Here is a 16,503-nt window from a genome sequence, read left to right on the forward strand (position 1 = left end):
ATTCTGCATCCTTCTAGGTGTGTGAGACACTTCTAAGCTAAGTACAGATGTTTGGGGAGGTTAGATCAAGTTTGAAATAGCCACCCCATCTAAGGTAAGTCAGGGTGCGGGACTAATGGGTGGGGGGAGGGGGGGGGCGTTGTGGAATTGGGGGGTAGACAGCACCTGCAGCAGGGATCAGGGGAACTAACGGGATCTGTGAGGGAGATGGGGGGAGCAGGATCCGTGGAAGGAACAGGTGAGTAGGTGGGGTCCACAGGGGGTTTCTGGGGTCTGGGGGGTTTAGCAAGATCAGGGTAACTTACGGGGCCCACAGGGAGCTTGGGGGGTGGGGACTAGGGGATCTTTTTAGCCCCCGATCACCTCCCAGGGTGAACCTACACCCCCATCCTTTCTGCCCCTCCTCACACCGGGACTTACTTCCTCAGCTCCTGGCATTGGCAAACACTGATAAAACCAGCACTGGGAGCAGCTTGCAGAATATGGGTGGTTTGGTAGAGGGAGGAGGCTGGCTGGTTGGGGTGGGGGCTAGAGGGGCTAAAAATAGCTCAGGGCCAGGGGGATAGGTAGCAAAATAGCCTGGGGCTGCGCAGAAGTGCAGGAAACTTAGATTGGTCTAAAAATGCTGAACCCAATCTAAGATAGACTACCTTGGAGTATGGTTAGTTTAGATTGTATGGCCATTTTTAATGTGATCAAACCTCCTGCTAACTCCCTGTGAACTGCACTTAGCCCTAGTAAGTAAAGTAAACTACACCAGGTTTGCAGAGGTTGTTTCTTTTTTGTCATACTCCATTAATAAAAAAAAATTGAAATAACAGAGGAGATTTAAAAAGTGGTTTTATGTTTTTAGCTTTAAAAGAAAATTTCCTCTTGACATTTTCAGTTTTCCCACGTTTAGGGCCCAAGTTTCTCCCTGTCTGAAATGCGCATTATTCCCCCTGATGACAAGAGGGCCGATAGAAGTCTTGCAAAATCCATTCAAATATTTAAGAACTATTAGAGCTGACATAAATATCATGTTTGCAAAGACAGCTAAAATCCCATTGCAGAAAGTTGGGAACTCAGTGAAGCTGAACAATGAAACTAGATAGAAGTTTGACTCTGCTTGCTTCAGAATATTTTCTGTTCAGTTATCTTTATTTTTATAGCTTGCACGATCCTTGAGGATTCAGATGTTTATGTTTAACTTGATGTTGGTTTTCCTTGTATTTCTTGGGCGTTCTGTCCCACCATATATGAGTAGAACTCAGGCAGAGTATACAATTGAGTCATGCATATAGATTTAAAAAAAGAAGAAAAAAAAAGAAAAGAAAAGCTAAGAACTGCAGAGGGAGACCCAGAAAACAGCAAATAGTTGGTAAGTCATATGTAAGCTGATATTTGTGCACGGCATCTGAATGAGCATGTGGCACTGGATTAGCCAGCCAATGAGTACAAAGGCAGAATAGACAATATTTTTTCACGAGAAACTCCAGTAGAGAATATACACTGAAACTATTAACATCACCTTTGCTGATGCAGGTATTGAATCTAGGTATGATTGTATGCTGCTTATAAGCTGTGATACTTGCTAGTCAATTCACTGACTCAACAAAGTTATTAAATATTTACAAAACAAAGGATCCTTCTGTGAAAAGGCTGAGGCATTCAAGGCTGCTGTCACAGTTTGATATTCTAAAATTTACCACACAATAAGTAAAAGTGTTCTGGGTTGACATTTGAAAGAAATTGTCAATGCCTGACAATAAAAGATGTGCTAAAACCTCCGTATAACTAAAAAGAAGGGAAGTCACTATTAACATCTGAACTATAATAGTAAAGAATAATTATCCAAAAGTCACATTCTTCTTTAGTTTGCTTTAGCCATTTCTACAGAGCCTATTGTTCTGTCGCTCTGATGATGTAGGTTAAGACACAGGAGATGAAGTTTACCATTGGGATGCATAAGGAAAGCTAAGACACTGAAATCTGCTGTAAAATTAGGTTACTGTTAAATTAAACATTATATGAAAAAACAGAAGTTGCCTTGAACAACTCTGAAAGCTTCTCTGCTTTGTCATGCACTTTAATGAGGAGGTGCAGTTCTTATGTCTTAACATGTTCACAGAAGTTCCAGAGTCCCTTTGAGAGACAGCGATGCAATATTCTTCCTCCTGATAATTATTTAATATCTACACAAGGGTAACAATTAGAGTCTCTGGTCATGTTTTGGGCTCCTGTTGTACAAGGTACTGTACAAAGTGGAAGGAAGACTTTGTTCTATCCCCAAAGAGTGTACCATCAAACAACCAGATTCTGAACCCATCTTCAGCACCTTTGTACCACAAATCTATAGGATTCCTCTTGTAAGGAGAAAGTGACTGGCCACTGAGTTTGTATATTCTGTCTGTGTTTGTCTTTACATGTATCTTTTCTCTATTTAAAAATCCCAAATTCTCTGATTTAAAACTCCCCCCCCGAAATTGGCATTTTTCTGAAATTAAAACAAAACACGACTATATATATAGGTATCAGTTGAACACAATTTTTTTTTATATATTTACAATTTTAAAGCAATTTGGAAGCCTACCAGTGCCTCAATCTTTATAATAAAATACATTCTAAATGTCTATGCATTTTGGCATTTGATTTTGGTTTTATCACGGAAAATCAGAGTTCCCCCTGCCCCTTTGCTCACCAGGACACGGATCCAGCTGCAGCTGTCCCCCTGCTGCTTTGTGGCACTGAGCAGCCCTGATATGCCGGTGCACTGTCCCTACCCATGCTGCTGCCTCTCACTCCTGACCCACAGCCCTCTGCCCCCCAGTTATGAGGAAGAGGGTGGGGGAGGGGAGAGTGGTCACAGGTGATGTGGCAGGAGGGCAGAGAGGGCACAGGCTATGCATGGGAGGCAGCAGGGCATTTACCCTCCCAGATTTCTATGCTCACATTGGGGCATGGGGCTGCAGCTGGGCCAGACCAGGTCCGGGCAGAAACTGCCTCCATGGCCTAGGGGCCAGGACCCAGAGCGGGAAGGGAGTGCCATGCCACCATAGCTGACAATGTGAGGCACCCCCTGCCCACCTGGCAACAGCAGGAGGCACAACTCCACGCCACTACTGTGCCTCACCGTGGTGACCACAGCAGTGCGGTGCTCCTTCCTGCACCAAGTCCTGCCCGTAGCTGGTCTGGCTTGGCTTCACTCTCACATCCCACTTCAGGTGCAGAAATCTGGGGGAGGGAGCATGTGCCTCCCTGTCCTTCCATTCGTACCACCTGTGCCTTCCCCCCCGGCCCCAATAGAGGGGGGCTTACTTAGAGGGAGCTGTGAGAGCTGCTCTCCACCGCTGCCTGATTGCTACATGAATGTACGTGCATGCACTTGCATGTGGCGCCCCCTGCATCCTGCTCCTTCCAGCCCCAAGCAGCCCCTTGCAGGCTAGAACTTTGCCAACCTGCAAGGGGAAACCTGCTCTTACCAGGGTTTTTCTGCTTTAAAGGAGAAAAATCCATATTTTTCTCCTGTGACAGAAGAAATCTGCATTTTTCCACAGCAAATGGAAAACCTGAATCCCAGGTAATGACTCCCTTAGGAAGCTGTGACACTTCCAGGTTTGAGCTGTGGCCAAAATGTGCTAATATAGTTCTTGGATGTATAAACCAGGAATGTGGATTACATGTAGGGATCTGATAGACTGAAAGAGGGTTTTGCAAGAGAGATATAAAAATTATTTTCAGCCTAGAAAACGTATCTTACAATGAAAGATTTATGGAACTTTATATAGTTTTATGAAGAGAAGGTCAAAAGGTGACTTGATTATGTCCTTTTATGTACCTGTCCATGGGAGAAGATACCTGATACTAGAGTGTTGTTTAGCATAAACAGACAATAAAAAAGTCAAGCAGGTACAAGCTGAAACTAGGGAAATTCAAGACTGAGGTAAGGTACACATTTTAAGCACTGAGCATAAATAAGACATTGGAATAGTTTACCTACGGATAAGGCCACTTTTCCCTCATTTGATGTCTGTGAACAAAGACGGAATGATTTTCTAAAATACATGTTTTGTTTATTTTTATCAATGCAGGAATCACTGGATGAAGTTCTTTTGACCTGTGCTATAAAAGAGATCAGATTAGATAGTGGTGCTCAACATTATGGCCCATGGAGCCATGTCATCTAGCACATGGGGTTCCTCACAAGTCCAGAAATTTGGCAGTAAGAAAACAGCATTAGTGTTAATTGCCACTCCCCTACTGCCAAATTTCCAAACCAATGGGCAGCAGAATATGGCCCTGTCCCTGTGTGAGATTGCTCCGCAGCCAGATCTGGCGCGCAGGATCAGGCCACCATGCAGGCGTATTTGAGCACATGGCCAGATCTGGGTACAAAGAGTTGGGCTCTCACACTGCCACATCCAGTGTGTGTGGTTGGGCTGGCACATGGGATCTCACCCACAGACTGATCACACATGCTGACCCTGCTTGGGATCTGGCCCATATATTTACCCTGTGCCACTCTTGTGGCCCATGGGGCCAGATATTTGGGCACCACTGGGTTAAATTTTCATATTCACCCCTTTTGGCTTTAAAAACTCAGAAGTTACTATACTAAAGATGGGGACAGCAAAACCTAGCCACACAGGGCATTGAACTGCAAAGATCCTTTGATATAGCTTATTTTTCAGACCGTACTATGTACAACAGGATATTCAGCCGTATTGCCTTGATCCTGCAAATTCTTATATATGTGCTTAACTTTAGGCCAGTGAAAATGATACCATTGATTTAAATGGTTATATTCCTAAAATCTGTAAATGCATTCATCATCGAACTGGTGAGGAGGCACTTAGAGCAGCTGATTGTCTTCAAGTCGGCAGAAACAAATGGACTACACCCAAGAGTGCTGAAGGAATTGGCTAGAATCATTACGGGACCATTGGTGAAGGTATTTGAAGACTTATGGTGCTTGGGAGAGGTCCCAGAAAACTGGAAAAGAGCTGAGGTGGTGCAAATCTTTAAGAAGGGGAGGAGGGAGGATCCAGGAAACTATAAGCTGATCAGTTGACCTCGATACTGGATACAATTTTGGAAAAAATTATCAAGAAGTCCGTTTGTGAGAGACTGGCAGAAGGCATGATGCTGAGGATAGCCAACATGATTTTGTTGTAGGAAGATCATGCCTGACCAACTGCATATCCTTCTTTGGTCAAGTAACAAACCACTTAGGTGTGGGAGACAAGATTGATGTCATGTACTTGGAATTTAAAAAGTCCTTCAATATGGTCTCCCATGGCACTCTTATAAAATAACTAGGGGATTGGGGGCTGGCAGAGTCCATGGTCAGGTGGTTTGGGAACTGGTTAAGGGGTCAAACCCAGAAAATGTTAGTGGATGGGTCTGTATTGTCTTGGAGGGAGGTGGCCAGCGGTGTCCCACAGGGTTTGGTTCTTGGTCCTGTGCTGTTCAACATCTTATCAATGATTTAGATGAGGATTTGGAAAGCATGCTGGCCAAGTCTTTAGATGATACTAAGTTATAGGGAAAAGTGGTCATGCTAGGGGATAGGATGCAGATCAAAGTGGACCTGGATAAGCCGGAAGGGTAGGCAGAGGAGAACCAGATGCAGTTCAATGAGAATAAATGCGGAGTGCTTCATCTGGGGAGAAGTAAACAGTGACATGAATATAGGTTAGAAGGAGATGTCCTGGGCAGCACGATGGCTGAAAGGGACCTTGTGGTTATGGTTGATCACAAGATGAACGTGAGCTGCCAGTGCGATGCTGTAGTCCACAGAGCTAACAGCATAGTGGGATGCATTAGCTGATGCATCATGAGCAGGGCTAAGGAAGTGATACTTCCTCCCTACTCAGCACTGGTGACATCCCAACTGGAGTACTGTGTCCAGTTCTGGGCACCGCATTTCAAAAAAGATGTGGAGAATCTTGAAAGGGTCCAGAGAAGGATGACACAAATGATTAAAGGCCTGAAGGACAAATCTTATGAAGACTGTTCAGTCTGTGGAAGAGAAGACTGAAGGGGGACTTGGTGGGCATCTGTAAGTATGTAAGGGGTGAATATAGGGAGCTGGGAGAAAAATTGTTCACTAGGGCACCCCAGGGGAAGACAAGGAGCAATGGCCATAAACTGTTAGAGGATGGTTTCAGGTTGGATGTAAGGAAGAACTTCTTTATGGTAAGGGTGACCAGAATCTGGACTAGAGACTGGACAGATAATTTGATTTCAGCAGTATTCCTGCCTAGAGCAGGGGGGGTTGGACTCTATGATATTTCAAGGTCTCTTCCAGCCCTTAATTTCTGTGATTCTATATGATCTAGCTATTCCATTGGGAGACAGATCGAAATGAGAAAAGACTGGTTACTTTAACATTTGTAATCAACTTCATTTTCTGGTTCTTATGTGCTAGCACACCTCTGCAGTCTGGTATCTGTGTTGGAAATGCTGTCAAGGAATTCATTTAAAATCTGTCTGCACTGGAATTCTAAGAAATATATAAAACTGTTTCTATTGATCATAGATTTGTAAAAGATATCTATATAGAACCTACATTTTGGTCTAAATTTGAGCTGATAGTTTCTCTTTAAGTGCTGTCTCTATACTCTTTTAGGAGGGGTGGAAGAATGAAGACAAAAAATGAGGTTTTCAAAGCCTGAGGTGGTACAAGGACCAAAATATTCAGTCCTTGATGTGACACACATTAGAATAATGTCCTGGGATAATGCTCCTGCTTCATTTAACTGCTAGTGTTAACTATTTTTCTGACAAAAACCTGACAAAAATATGTATTTAAGTGCAGTGGCATACCAATGGCGGGGGGAGATGGTAGGGGCTGTGGTGGGGTGGAGGGGGACGGCACTGGCTGGCCATGAAACTGGAAGCGGCGGCAGCAGTGCTTCCGGTTTCTGGTCCTCACCCCCCCAGGTCTGCAATCAGCTGCTGAGGGGGCACAAATGTAAGCACTGGCCCCTAGGTGCTGGACACCCTTGGTACGCCACTGTTTAAGTGCTAAAAATAGAACTAAGAAGCCTCTCTTAGGAATGCTTAACATGTTTTGGCTTTATTTAATGGATGTTGACAAGTAGTTTAAATCCAAACCCAATATAAATGGAAACATTTCAAGTACACTCTTTTATAAAAAGTTTTGGAAGCACAAATTACAACTTCTTTGTTCTAATATGTGAGAACAAACAAAAAGGAAGGGGGAGAAAAAAGATGGAAACAATACAATTCAGATTTAATGTGCATAACATTAAGACAGGCTGAATCCCCAAATAGTTTAAGTAATTGTTGCAATGTATAAAAGGGTATTGTGGAAGCTATCAAATAAGGAAAACAACTGAGAAGGAATGCAGGAAAAAGGCTTCAAGTGAGATCTTCTGAATTGAGTAGGCAGATACTGAAAAGGTGTTCTAGATGGAGCAGCTACAGAGAAGAAAACTCCAGCATTAACTAGAGGGAGGCTTGTGATAGGTAAATGAATGAAATGAAAAGGGCAGGACTGAAGTGTACTAGTTTGCATTGGTTGTGAGTGCAGAGCTTAGCCTCCTCTCTTCTTTCCGCACCTCCCAAATCAGTTTTGACCAAGATTCTGAAATGAATTTGTACTAAATAATGCATATCAAGGTGCTAGAGGATGTACTGGTATGTTCTGTAAATACTGAAATCTGTGTCTTGGGGAGACCACAGGAGGAGGAGTCAAATGGTCCAAAACAAGAAGAGTTAAAGGTGTGAATTAGGTAGGTCAGCAGAAATTGAACTGAGGCATGGCATGCATAAGCAATGTTACAGACGTGCTGATAGATCAAAATCTTTGTCTTGCCTTTAACTTATTCTTAATTTTACTTGAGAGTATTTGCAGGGACTTTGTAGCATTGAGACTCTGGTAGCCTCTGGTAGCTCTTTCAGATATCGGTAATGATTGGAAGCTAATTTTGCCTCACCTCTGATAAAATGTACATAGTACATGATGAAAGGATTTTGGTGTTAATGTATGTATTTAATTAGGTTTCCCCCCCACCCCTCTTATATTCCTCAGGCATTCCTCAGGAGTTTATGGTCCTTTTATAAAAACACACACGTAGTAAGGTACACCAAGGAATATAAGTGACAAAACTATATGAATTTGAAATATATGTATATGGCAAACACCATTTTAAAATACTTAAGGGGTAGCTACTCTTCCTGGGCAGGTACTTAAAAATTGTTTTAAATCCTACAGGCAGTAGTTACAAGAATTTTTTTTCAAAAACAATAGACTACTGAAAATAATTGCAACACCTTTGTATTCTGTAGCTTTCAGTTGGACAAGTGGTTCTGTTGGTCATTAAGCCATACAACTGAGCAGCTGAAATCTGTAAAATATGACACTGTAGTCTGGTTCAGCGATGCTCTGCTGAGCTCATTGAATGCCATTGACTGTTTTGAATACCTGTAAAAAATAAAGCATATCAGTAGGACTGATGGTATGAGAAGGAGTAATACTTCTGGTACAAGGTGGTATTGCATTTTAAAAAAGACATGGTGGTGGTCTCTTAAGGTGCTGGCAGACATGTAGCTCCCGGGTTTAACTCACAGCACTTCACAGAAAGTGCCATGAGTTCGAATGACCCTCTAGACCCAACAGACATTTGCTGTTTGATTGGGAAGGTGGGTGATTGAGCTCTACTTTGGAGCAAATCCAGGGAGAGAGGCTGTGTGTCTGCAGCATCTGTCTTCTAGCCCTTTCCCCCTCTTCAAGCTCCCATGCTGTCTCAGGATGTGAGTAGGGGAAGGCAGTGGAGGAAGGTCCACCACTTCAGGGTAGGGGGCTCCAATCCAACCAACCCCACCATGGCTGGGCAAACCCCAGACTGATCTCACTCCCCTCCCTTCTCCCCTTCCCATTCTGAAGACAGCATTGGGAGCCAAGGCTGGACTGCATCAGCCCTGCTCAGCCTTACTCTTGGCAAGTGCTGACAGGTGTTAATGAAGATGCTCCGCTTTGGAGTGCGCAGACTGTTGCACAATCAGGCATTTTTAAAACGCTCTGCAGCCATGCACTTCAGTCAGTGCATGACTGTAGAGCACTTTCAGTGACTGATTGCGTGACAAACTGTCATGTCTGTTAGCATCCTTAATGTATCTCTCGTCTTAATCCATTTTGGATGGTTCCACACAGCACCATTCAACAAGTCAGCATTTGAGTTACCAGAGCTCAGACTTCACTCTGCAATGGCAACAACTGGTAGCTTCTGCAGTGCTTGCCTTGCTGGCAGCCTCTCTGTTTTTCTTCTTGCTCTTCCTACTTGAGTATACTATTCAAACACAGCATTGGGTAGATAGCAGCAGAGCTGAGGGGCGTAATGCAAGGCCTGTGTGACTTACCACAATGATACCCCTCTAGGACAGGGGTTTTCAACCTTTTTTTAATAAATGTACCCCCAGCAGCCAGATGTGAAGTGTGTGGGGGGGTTGGTGGCGCACAGCTGGATGCAGAGTGGGGGGGTGAAGGGGTTGGTGTTGTAGCTGGATGTGGAGTGGTGGCAGTGCAGGGTGGTGGGTGGCGGCAGCCACCGCCGCGTACAAACTTCCCCCACCTGTCTCCAGCCAGCCAGGCAGTGGCTGTGCAGCCCACAGAGGGTTGCTGCTGCCCTTGCCCTGCCCTGCCCCTGCTCCTAGGAGGTGGCGGTGCAGGGTGGTCGGTGGCAGTGCTCCATCCCTGCCTGCCCATGTGTACCCTCTAGGGCTTTCCCAAGTACCCCCAGAGGTACGTGTACCCCCGGTTGACAACCCCTGCTCTAGGAAATCCAGCACCTACCTGCAGCTGTCAAGTTTTGTATAGCTACTATTGCCTGGAGCATCATGTATCAAGCAAATCATGATTCACTACCATGTGCGAGTGACATAACATAGAGTTGCACAGAATTTAGCAGCTACAAACCTCAAGTCATCTGCATAGAATTTCAGTCCCCCAAAAATAGTGGTATTGAGGGCAGGATTAAGGGAGACTCTATGTGGAGACACTAATCAGCACAAATTGTGAGAGCTACAGGATCAGTGTCTAGCAGCCTGAATGAAAGTCTCTTTATATTCCTGACAAGAGTTGTACCTTTCTTTACCATGCCGGGTATAGCTACTAATAAAGAATATAGGAAGACAAATGATAATGCCATCTGCATCTTATAAGGAAAATGTATTTTTTAAAGTGGTTTTTTGGGGGGTGGAGTGGCATCTCAGCCAACATGTTCTGGTCTTATTTTCCATTTCTACTGAAAACAACCCTCCACTAACATGTCGTATTGTAGGGACAAGCTGAGACTTGGAGAGATTCTGACAGAACTTCCTTTATTCCTGTAAGGATGAGGATGATCCTTCCTGACTCGGGAAGGGGGCTGGACTAGCCCTAGATGACCTCTGGAGGTTCCTTCCAGCCCTTCATCTCTATGACTCTGTGCCTGTGACCAGTGCCGTAGCAAGGGCGGGCAGGTAGGGTGACTACCCCGGATGCCAAGTGAAGGGGCGCCAATAGGCTCTGCCCAGACGGGGTGGGTGTGGGATGGAGCTGTGGGTGGTGACTCGTTTGGGGGGGGCGCAGGGATGGGAGAAGGGCGGCTCCCGCCACTGAGTTCACTCTTGGGCAAGCATGGGGGGGTGCCCCCCGGATTTGTGCATAGGGCGAGAGCGGGCTGCTGCTGCGGGCTTTGCCTCTTGTGCCAAACTTTGTTGCTCCGGCGCTGCCTGTAACTGAGGCAGCCTAGCTTCCAGGAGCTCTCGCTCTCTTTTATATGGCATCAGATGTCAGCTTCCAAATCTATGAGCCACTGTCTGATACCATCACTCAATGTGCGGATTCCATCTGCCCCGTCTGGACATTTGCAAAGACTGCAGCTTTCCAAAAAGTGCTGTTCTGTTTGTCAGACACATTCACACAAGGGGCTGTCCAAGAGTTTCTCCACTTATTCTGTCCCTCTGTAAGAGGCTCCACTATCAATGGGGTCAAGTTCTTGACCATCTGTTAATAGTAATTCAGAAGGAGCTGGGACACCTGGTGAAAATTTAACTACACCAGGGCTTTTTTTTTTTTTTGGCTTTGCAGTTGTCCTTTCAGGACTAACCAGTCACCTTGAGCATCTCTCTCTATTTATGAACCTGCTAGGGATAGAAGGGAGGAAGTGGCATAATGTCTTCAAAGCTTGTGAACTAAGCTAAATGCTGCATCCTCCTTTATTCTTGGAAAATCACGATGGAAAAGGCTAGGGGAGGGGTGGGGGGAAAGCAAACGTAGTGTTCAGGGGCCAGGGGTGTAGAAAGATACTTTGACTCTCCTCTTTCCAAAACTTATTCCAGCCCACCCACTTCCCGGGGACACCATGCTGAAGAGTTGCAAGCAGGGATTGTGTGCAACGGGGCTGATGGCTGCCAGTTGAGCGGAGGTCCCGGTCCTTTCTGGTCCCCACTGCCTGGCAGGAGGCTGCACGGGCCCCTTCTGCCTGCAGCTGTAGCACAGGGCTCCCGCAGCTGGGGGCTGTCTCCCCCCTGAGCATGGAGCCGCTGGAGTGAGTGTATGTGCAGAGAGAGAGACATTGGCGAGAGGGGGATGAAAAAGAGAGGGAGGGCATATCCTACCCGGGGCTTTTCTGTTTCCATCTCCTCTGTGTGCACCCCAAAGCCCCAGTGCCATCCGCAGCCAGAGGGACAGTGAGAGGACAAGCCATTCCCAAAGAGGGGGGAAAAGTCCTCCGGAAACTGCAAGTCTCTCATTCATCTCCCCCCCCCCCCCACACTCCTGTTTTACCATGAACCAGGCTCTTCCCTGTCTCCGAGGAGAGATTTAAAACAAACAGCAAGCAAGCAAACAAACAAACAAAAACACCCCAAAGGGAGAAATTCTTTGGTTGCTACGGGAAATTGGAGATGGCTGAGCACCGCTTTCTCTGGGCCCTAATGGGCAGATGAGGTTTTGAATGTAGAGGCTCTGCTCTCGCCTTTCTCGGGAGGTGAGGGCGGACTCCGCGGGTCGCTCTGCTCGCACGGCCGCGGCGGGGCCAGGGGGCTGGGACTGCCCCCCCCGTGGGTGCATGTTTGGGTGGCGTATAGGGGAGGAGTGTGTGTGTATCCTGCCTGTGTATAGGGGAAGTGGTGTGTGTGTGGGAGGGGGGTGTTCTGGCTCTGTGTGTGTGTGTGTGTGTGTGTGTGTGTGCTGGCTGTGTATAGGGAAGGTGTGTTTGTGTTCTTCCTGTATGCAGGAAAAGGGGCGGGGGGGAGTGCGTATTCTGCCTGTGTATAGGGAAGGGGTGTGTGTGTGTGTGTGTTCTGCTTGTGTATAAGGAAAGGGGGGTGTTCTGGTTCTGTGTGTGTGTGTGCTGGTTGTGTATAGGGAAGGTGTGTGTGTGTGTTCTTCCTGTATACAGGGAAAGGGGTGTGTGTGTGTGTATTCTGGCTGTGTATAGGGAAGGTTTGTGTTGGCTGTGTATAGAAAAGGTGCGCGCGCGCGTTCTTCCTGTGTGTACGGAAAGGCGCGTGTGTGTTCTGTGTATAGGGAAGGCGTGTGTGTGTGTGTATAGGGAAGGAGTGTGCGTGTGCGGGAGGGGAGGGCGAGCGCAGGAGCGGGGCTGCCGGAGCTGCGAGCTGCGCCCTTGGGGGCCGCGCTGTGGAAGTGCAGCTCTGCGCGCTGTGGGTTTCATTGAGGCGCAGGGCGGCATCTCGGTGTGTGGATGTGTGAACGCGCGCACGGCCCCCCGCCCCCGGGCGCGCAGGCAGCTTGGAGGAGGGCTTGCTCTCAAGGAGAAGCGATCTGATTCCTGTGCAATAGGATGGGAAGACATCGCTGCTGAGGGGCAGGTACAGGGATCGCTAAGCAACCCCTCCTGGGAGCGGAGGTGTGTGTGTAGGGGTGGTTTGTGTGTGTGTGTGTGTGTGTGTGTGGTTCACCTGCTGTGTAGCTTTGCCTGCCTTTCTCAGGGCGGTAAGCTGGGAGCTGATCAGCGGTCGCTCGCAGGCAGCAGTCTCTGTTCTGCCCTGTCAAATGGCAGTAGTAAAGGGACATGTCCTGCACCCCGTGCACATCTTCCGTGGGGCAGTGACACGCCCGGGACAAGCGGGGCCGAGGGGAGGCTTGCGGGCGGGAGGGGGGGGCAGACTGCTGCGGCCGGGCATGGCTGGTCCCGGGGCGGGCAGGCACTTACCTGCCCCCGCCCAGAGGACGAGCTGCTGGTGTGGGTACCGGGAGAAGTTTTCCTGCAGGCGATCTGCACCCGAGTCTTCCCGAAGGCGCGTGCGTGCCCGGGGGGCTTGGGAGGTGGCCGCTCCGGCCGGATCCTTTGGAAAAGAGGGAAAGTTGGGCGGAGGCTTTCTGTGGCCGCTTCCTGGTGCGGTTTCCTCTTGCGGGGCTGGAAGGGGGAGTCTCAGGGCTACACTGGGAGATGCCCGGGGTGATTCCCCGCGGGGCAGCACAGCTAAAGTTTGTCTCCCTTGTAGTGCGACAGGGAATAATCCTCCAGCTCCAGTGGGAGCCTAAAGGCTGCACAGCAGGGAGGAAAATGTGGAGTTTGCCCTCTTGCATGTCCCCATGCGTAGTGCCTAGCCCTTCCCCACCACCCAGGCAGCCGGCTCCGAGGCGTGCTGCGGGGTTTGAGAAATGCCAGCTCTTGCAAAGCGAGTTGCTGCTCTTCACTGCGCTGTGTAAGTGATGAGGTTTATATTACGTACCGGTGTCCCTAAGCAGTCCTTGCCGGGGTGGCATTAACGGGACGTTGAACAAAAAAATACCTCCTGTTCGAAAGGGACGAGTTGCCCGACCACACGCAGGGTTGGAGCCCCGCTTTTGGGGGGCAGAAGTCTTTGAACTGGGACACCAGATATTTACTAAGCAAGGGCGGCATTTCCAAGCTCTGATACCTCCCGGGAAAACTTTGGAGCGGTATTCTCCTTGGAAACAGCCTTGCTTAGGCGGCACATCGCGGCGATGTTACAAAGTCCATTGGTAGGACGACAAGATCTTTTAAGAGTTAAGCTGCCACCTATTCCCCAGCCCAAGTCACAGTCTTTTGTGGCACTAAAAACATCTCCTTAGTAACCTGTTGTGACGTCATAAACGGAGGACTAGGTTGCAGAGCCGTAGGAGCCGCACGCAAAACGTTCTCTCTGGGGGAAATAGAGGATTTATTAAGGGTAACAATGCGCTACTATATGCCGTGTGCTGTACAGGGATAGCAGCGAAAGTCACCGCCTCAGAGAGCGTACTGTGTATGTATGGGATCTAGTTTTGTAAATCCTTATTCGGAGGAGTCCATCCAGCTCATTGCAGTCATCGTTTCAATAGGTAAATGACTCTTCACAAACCAGGAGTACTGGAAAAGTCAGGATTCACAGGGACTGGCTCACAGAATGATTGATGGCAGCGTGCCCTAATTAAAAACTCTATATGACAGAGCAGCATAATGTTTCCATGAAGCTACAGATTATACGATCCAGGAAAACTGCTTTTTGGTTGATCTTTACTTATATCCCCAGCTGCTAGTGAGTGCTGATGAGGCGAGGTGTGGAAATCTCTCTCTTGTAACTAAAATTGTACTATCAAACTCCCTGTGCTATTGGGATTGCTGCGCAGTAGTTGCTTTTTGCCTCCCTCAGAAAGCTGGCTGCATTTCAGTTTTGTTGGGATGTATATTGTTTGTAGTGCTTGGAGATCCTTGGTGCTTCAGAAAAGTAGTGTGGTTTGTGGGAGTTGATTAAAACTTCAAAAAATGTAATGAGTAATTTAGAGCTTTGGGAGTTTTAAAAGCGTACAAAGTGAATTAGAAATCATGAGTGTGTAGGTTTTCTTAACTTCTAACTTTTTAAAGGAAGGATCTGGCTCTTTCCCTTCCCTCAACTGTTTTGTTTGATTGTTTGTTTGTTTGCTTGGTGAATACTAGAGGTAGATTAAGCCTGGAAGTCAGAAGAAGTAGCAATCTTTTGCAGTTTAATTATGAAGTATAATATTTTCTTCCCCATTTTATTTTAAACACATTTGATGCATGACCTCTAAAAATCCTGTAAGAGGTCAGATGTTTGACAGATACTCATTTACTTAGGGGCATATCACTGCAGGCACAGAATAATAGATCTCATTGCTTGAACGTTTACACAAAATGCTAAAGAAACTATATAGACTCTGCCAATATTGACTTTTTTGGATGGCTCGCTGTCTTTTTCTTGTGTCCTATTAGAATAATTAATGGAAAACGTTCCCATTTTCCCCCTTAACATTTGCAAGCCTGATGGAACTTAAATAGTTTTTTTCCATTTTGAATTACAGCTAAGATCATGAACTGGTAAAAGAGAGAGTAGTAATTCGTTACAGAGCTCAATGTCAGCTATATTTATAGTAGGTATTTAGATGCTGTGGTTCAATACACCTCACTAATTTTTTCTTAGTGCCATTTGGGAAAAAAAGCTGTATTACACAGCTGCATATCATCTTTATTACGATTGTTATTGACACTGCTTTCCCTCAGTTTCTGGCTGATCATTACTGTAATGGTGGTGGCACAGCAAACTGTTTTAATCCAACTAGACCTTGAGAATCAGGGGAAAAACAAGTCTCCTTTCAAAGCAGTGGTACTCTTCTCTAGAACCATGTGAAGATGCTTCAGTGTCCAGCATGTATTCCTAGTGGAACTCACAAGTCTATTAACAGTGAGCATAATGCAGGAGAACACTCCCCTCATTGCTTAGATATGTGAGACAGCTGGAGAAAAATTGAGTAAATGGATTGGAAGTACCAAGATCCATCATTGCCCCTTTCAGCAGCCAGGAAGGGAAGAAAAAGAGAGGGTAATACCTTCTCAGCAGACTGCAGTGAGCTAGCAGGGGGTGGACAAAAAAAAGTCGGTGCCTGAAAAGAAGTGAAAGATAAAGACCACATAACCTCAGCATGGTAACTTGATACAGTTTGTTGTAATGTCGCATCAACCTGTGGTAAAACTGACTAATGATGTTGCAGTTGCATGACTCAGTCTTCTTAATGCAATGTCAGGCTGTCACAATGCAATTATTTTGTGGCAGTCTGTGATTCCAGTCTGTGTAGCTCTCCAGTCTCAAGAGTGAAGGCCACTATCTTCAGGAATCCAACTCCGAATAGTTTTGCTCTTATCACTGAGCCAATAAGCATTTACATCAAAACCTATCTCTGCATTTATATGTTCATTAAAAACAGCAGGCCCATATCTGCCTAATGGCAGTGGTATCAGAACTAGGGCAGGTTGTTCCTCAGCAGGGTGGCATAGCTGCTTCCAGTGCTTAGGATTGTGCACTACCATAAGCAGAGTGAGTGAGAGTTGCATTTCATTACCAGAGTACCATAAGCCTTTACCTTGGCATGTCTGGTGAGGCATTTAGATACTATAGTAATGGAGATCATATGAACAGATAGATTCATTTTACTGAGGAGCTCTGAGTTATTCTGAATAAATATTATGCCTTTTCGATTTAGAAACTGAAACAAGGCAGATTTCACATGGGAATTTTTTCAGAAGACTT

At 46.4% G+C, this 16,503-nt stretch overlaps 1 protein-coding gene and 1 long non-coding RNA gene across 5 annotated transcripts in view; one reads left to right on the forward strand and one right to left on the reverse strand.

Moving 5' to 3' along the window:
* Positions 1–6,997: 6,997 nt before the first annotated feature.
* LOC109280450 (uncharacterized) lies at positions 6,998–14,029 on the reverse strand. The gene is made up of 3 exons (XR_002086771.2): positions 13,690–14,029; positions 13,167–13,299; positions 6,998–8,431 (listed from the first exon to the last, which is right to left on the reverse strand). It is a non-coding gene; the product is annotated as an uncharacterized LOC109280450 (long non-coding RNA).
* RGS6 (regulator of G protein signaling 6) overlaps positions 12,688–16,503 on the forward strand; it is a 600,794-nt gene continuing 596,978 nt past the window's right edge. For 3 of the 4 annotated variants that reach the window (XM_059722918.1, XM_059722920.1, XM_059722921.1), the window contains exon 1: positions 12,688–12,822. The gene's annotated coding sequence lies outside the window, so the exon portion shown is untranslated. Of the gene's footprint in view, positions 12,823–14,105; positions 14,303–16,503 lie in introns of those variants that run through there. The other variant, XM_059722919.1, reaches the window with a different exon arrangement.

This window comes from Alligator mississippiensis, chromosome 2 (assembly GCF_030867095.1).
Source record: "Alligator mississippiensis isolate rAllMis1 chromosome 2, rAllMis1, whole genome shotgun sequence".
NCBI classification, from domain to species: domain Eukaryota; kingdom Metazoa; phylum Chordata; order Crocodylia; family Alligatoridae; genus Alligator; species Alligator mississippiensis.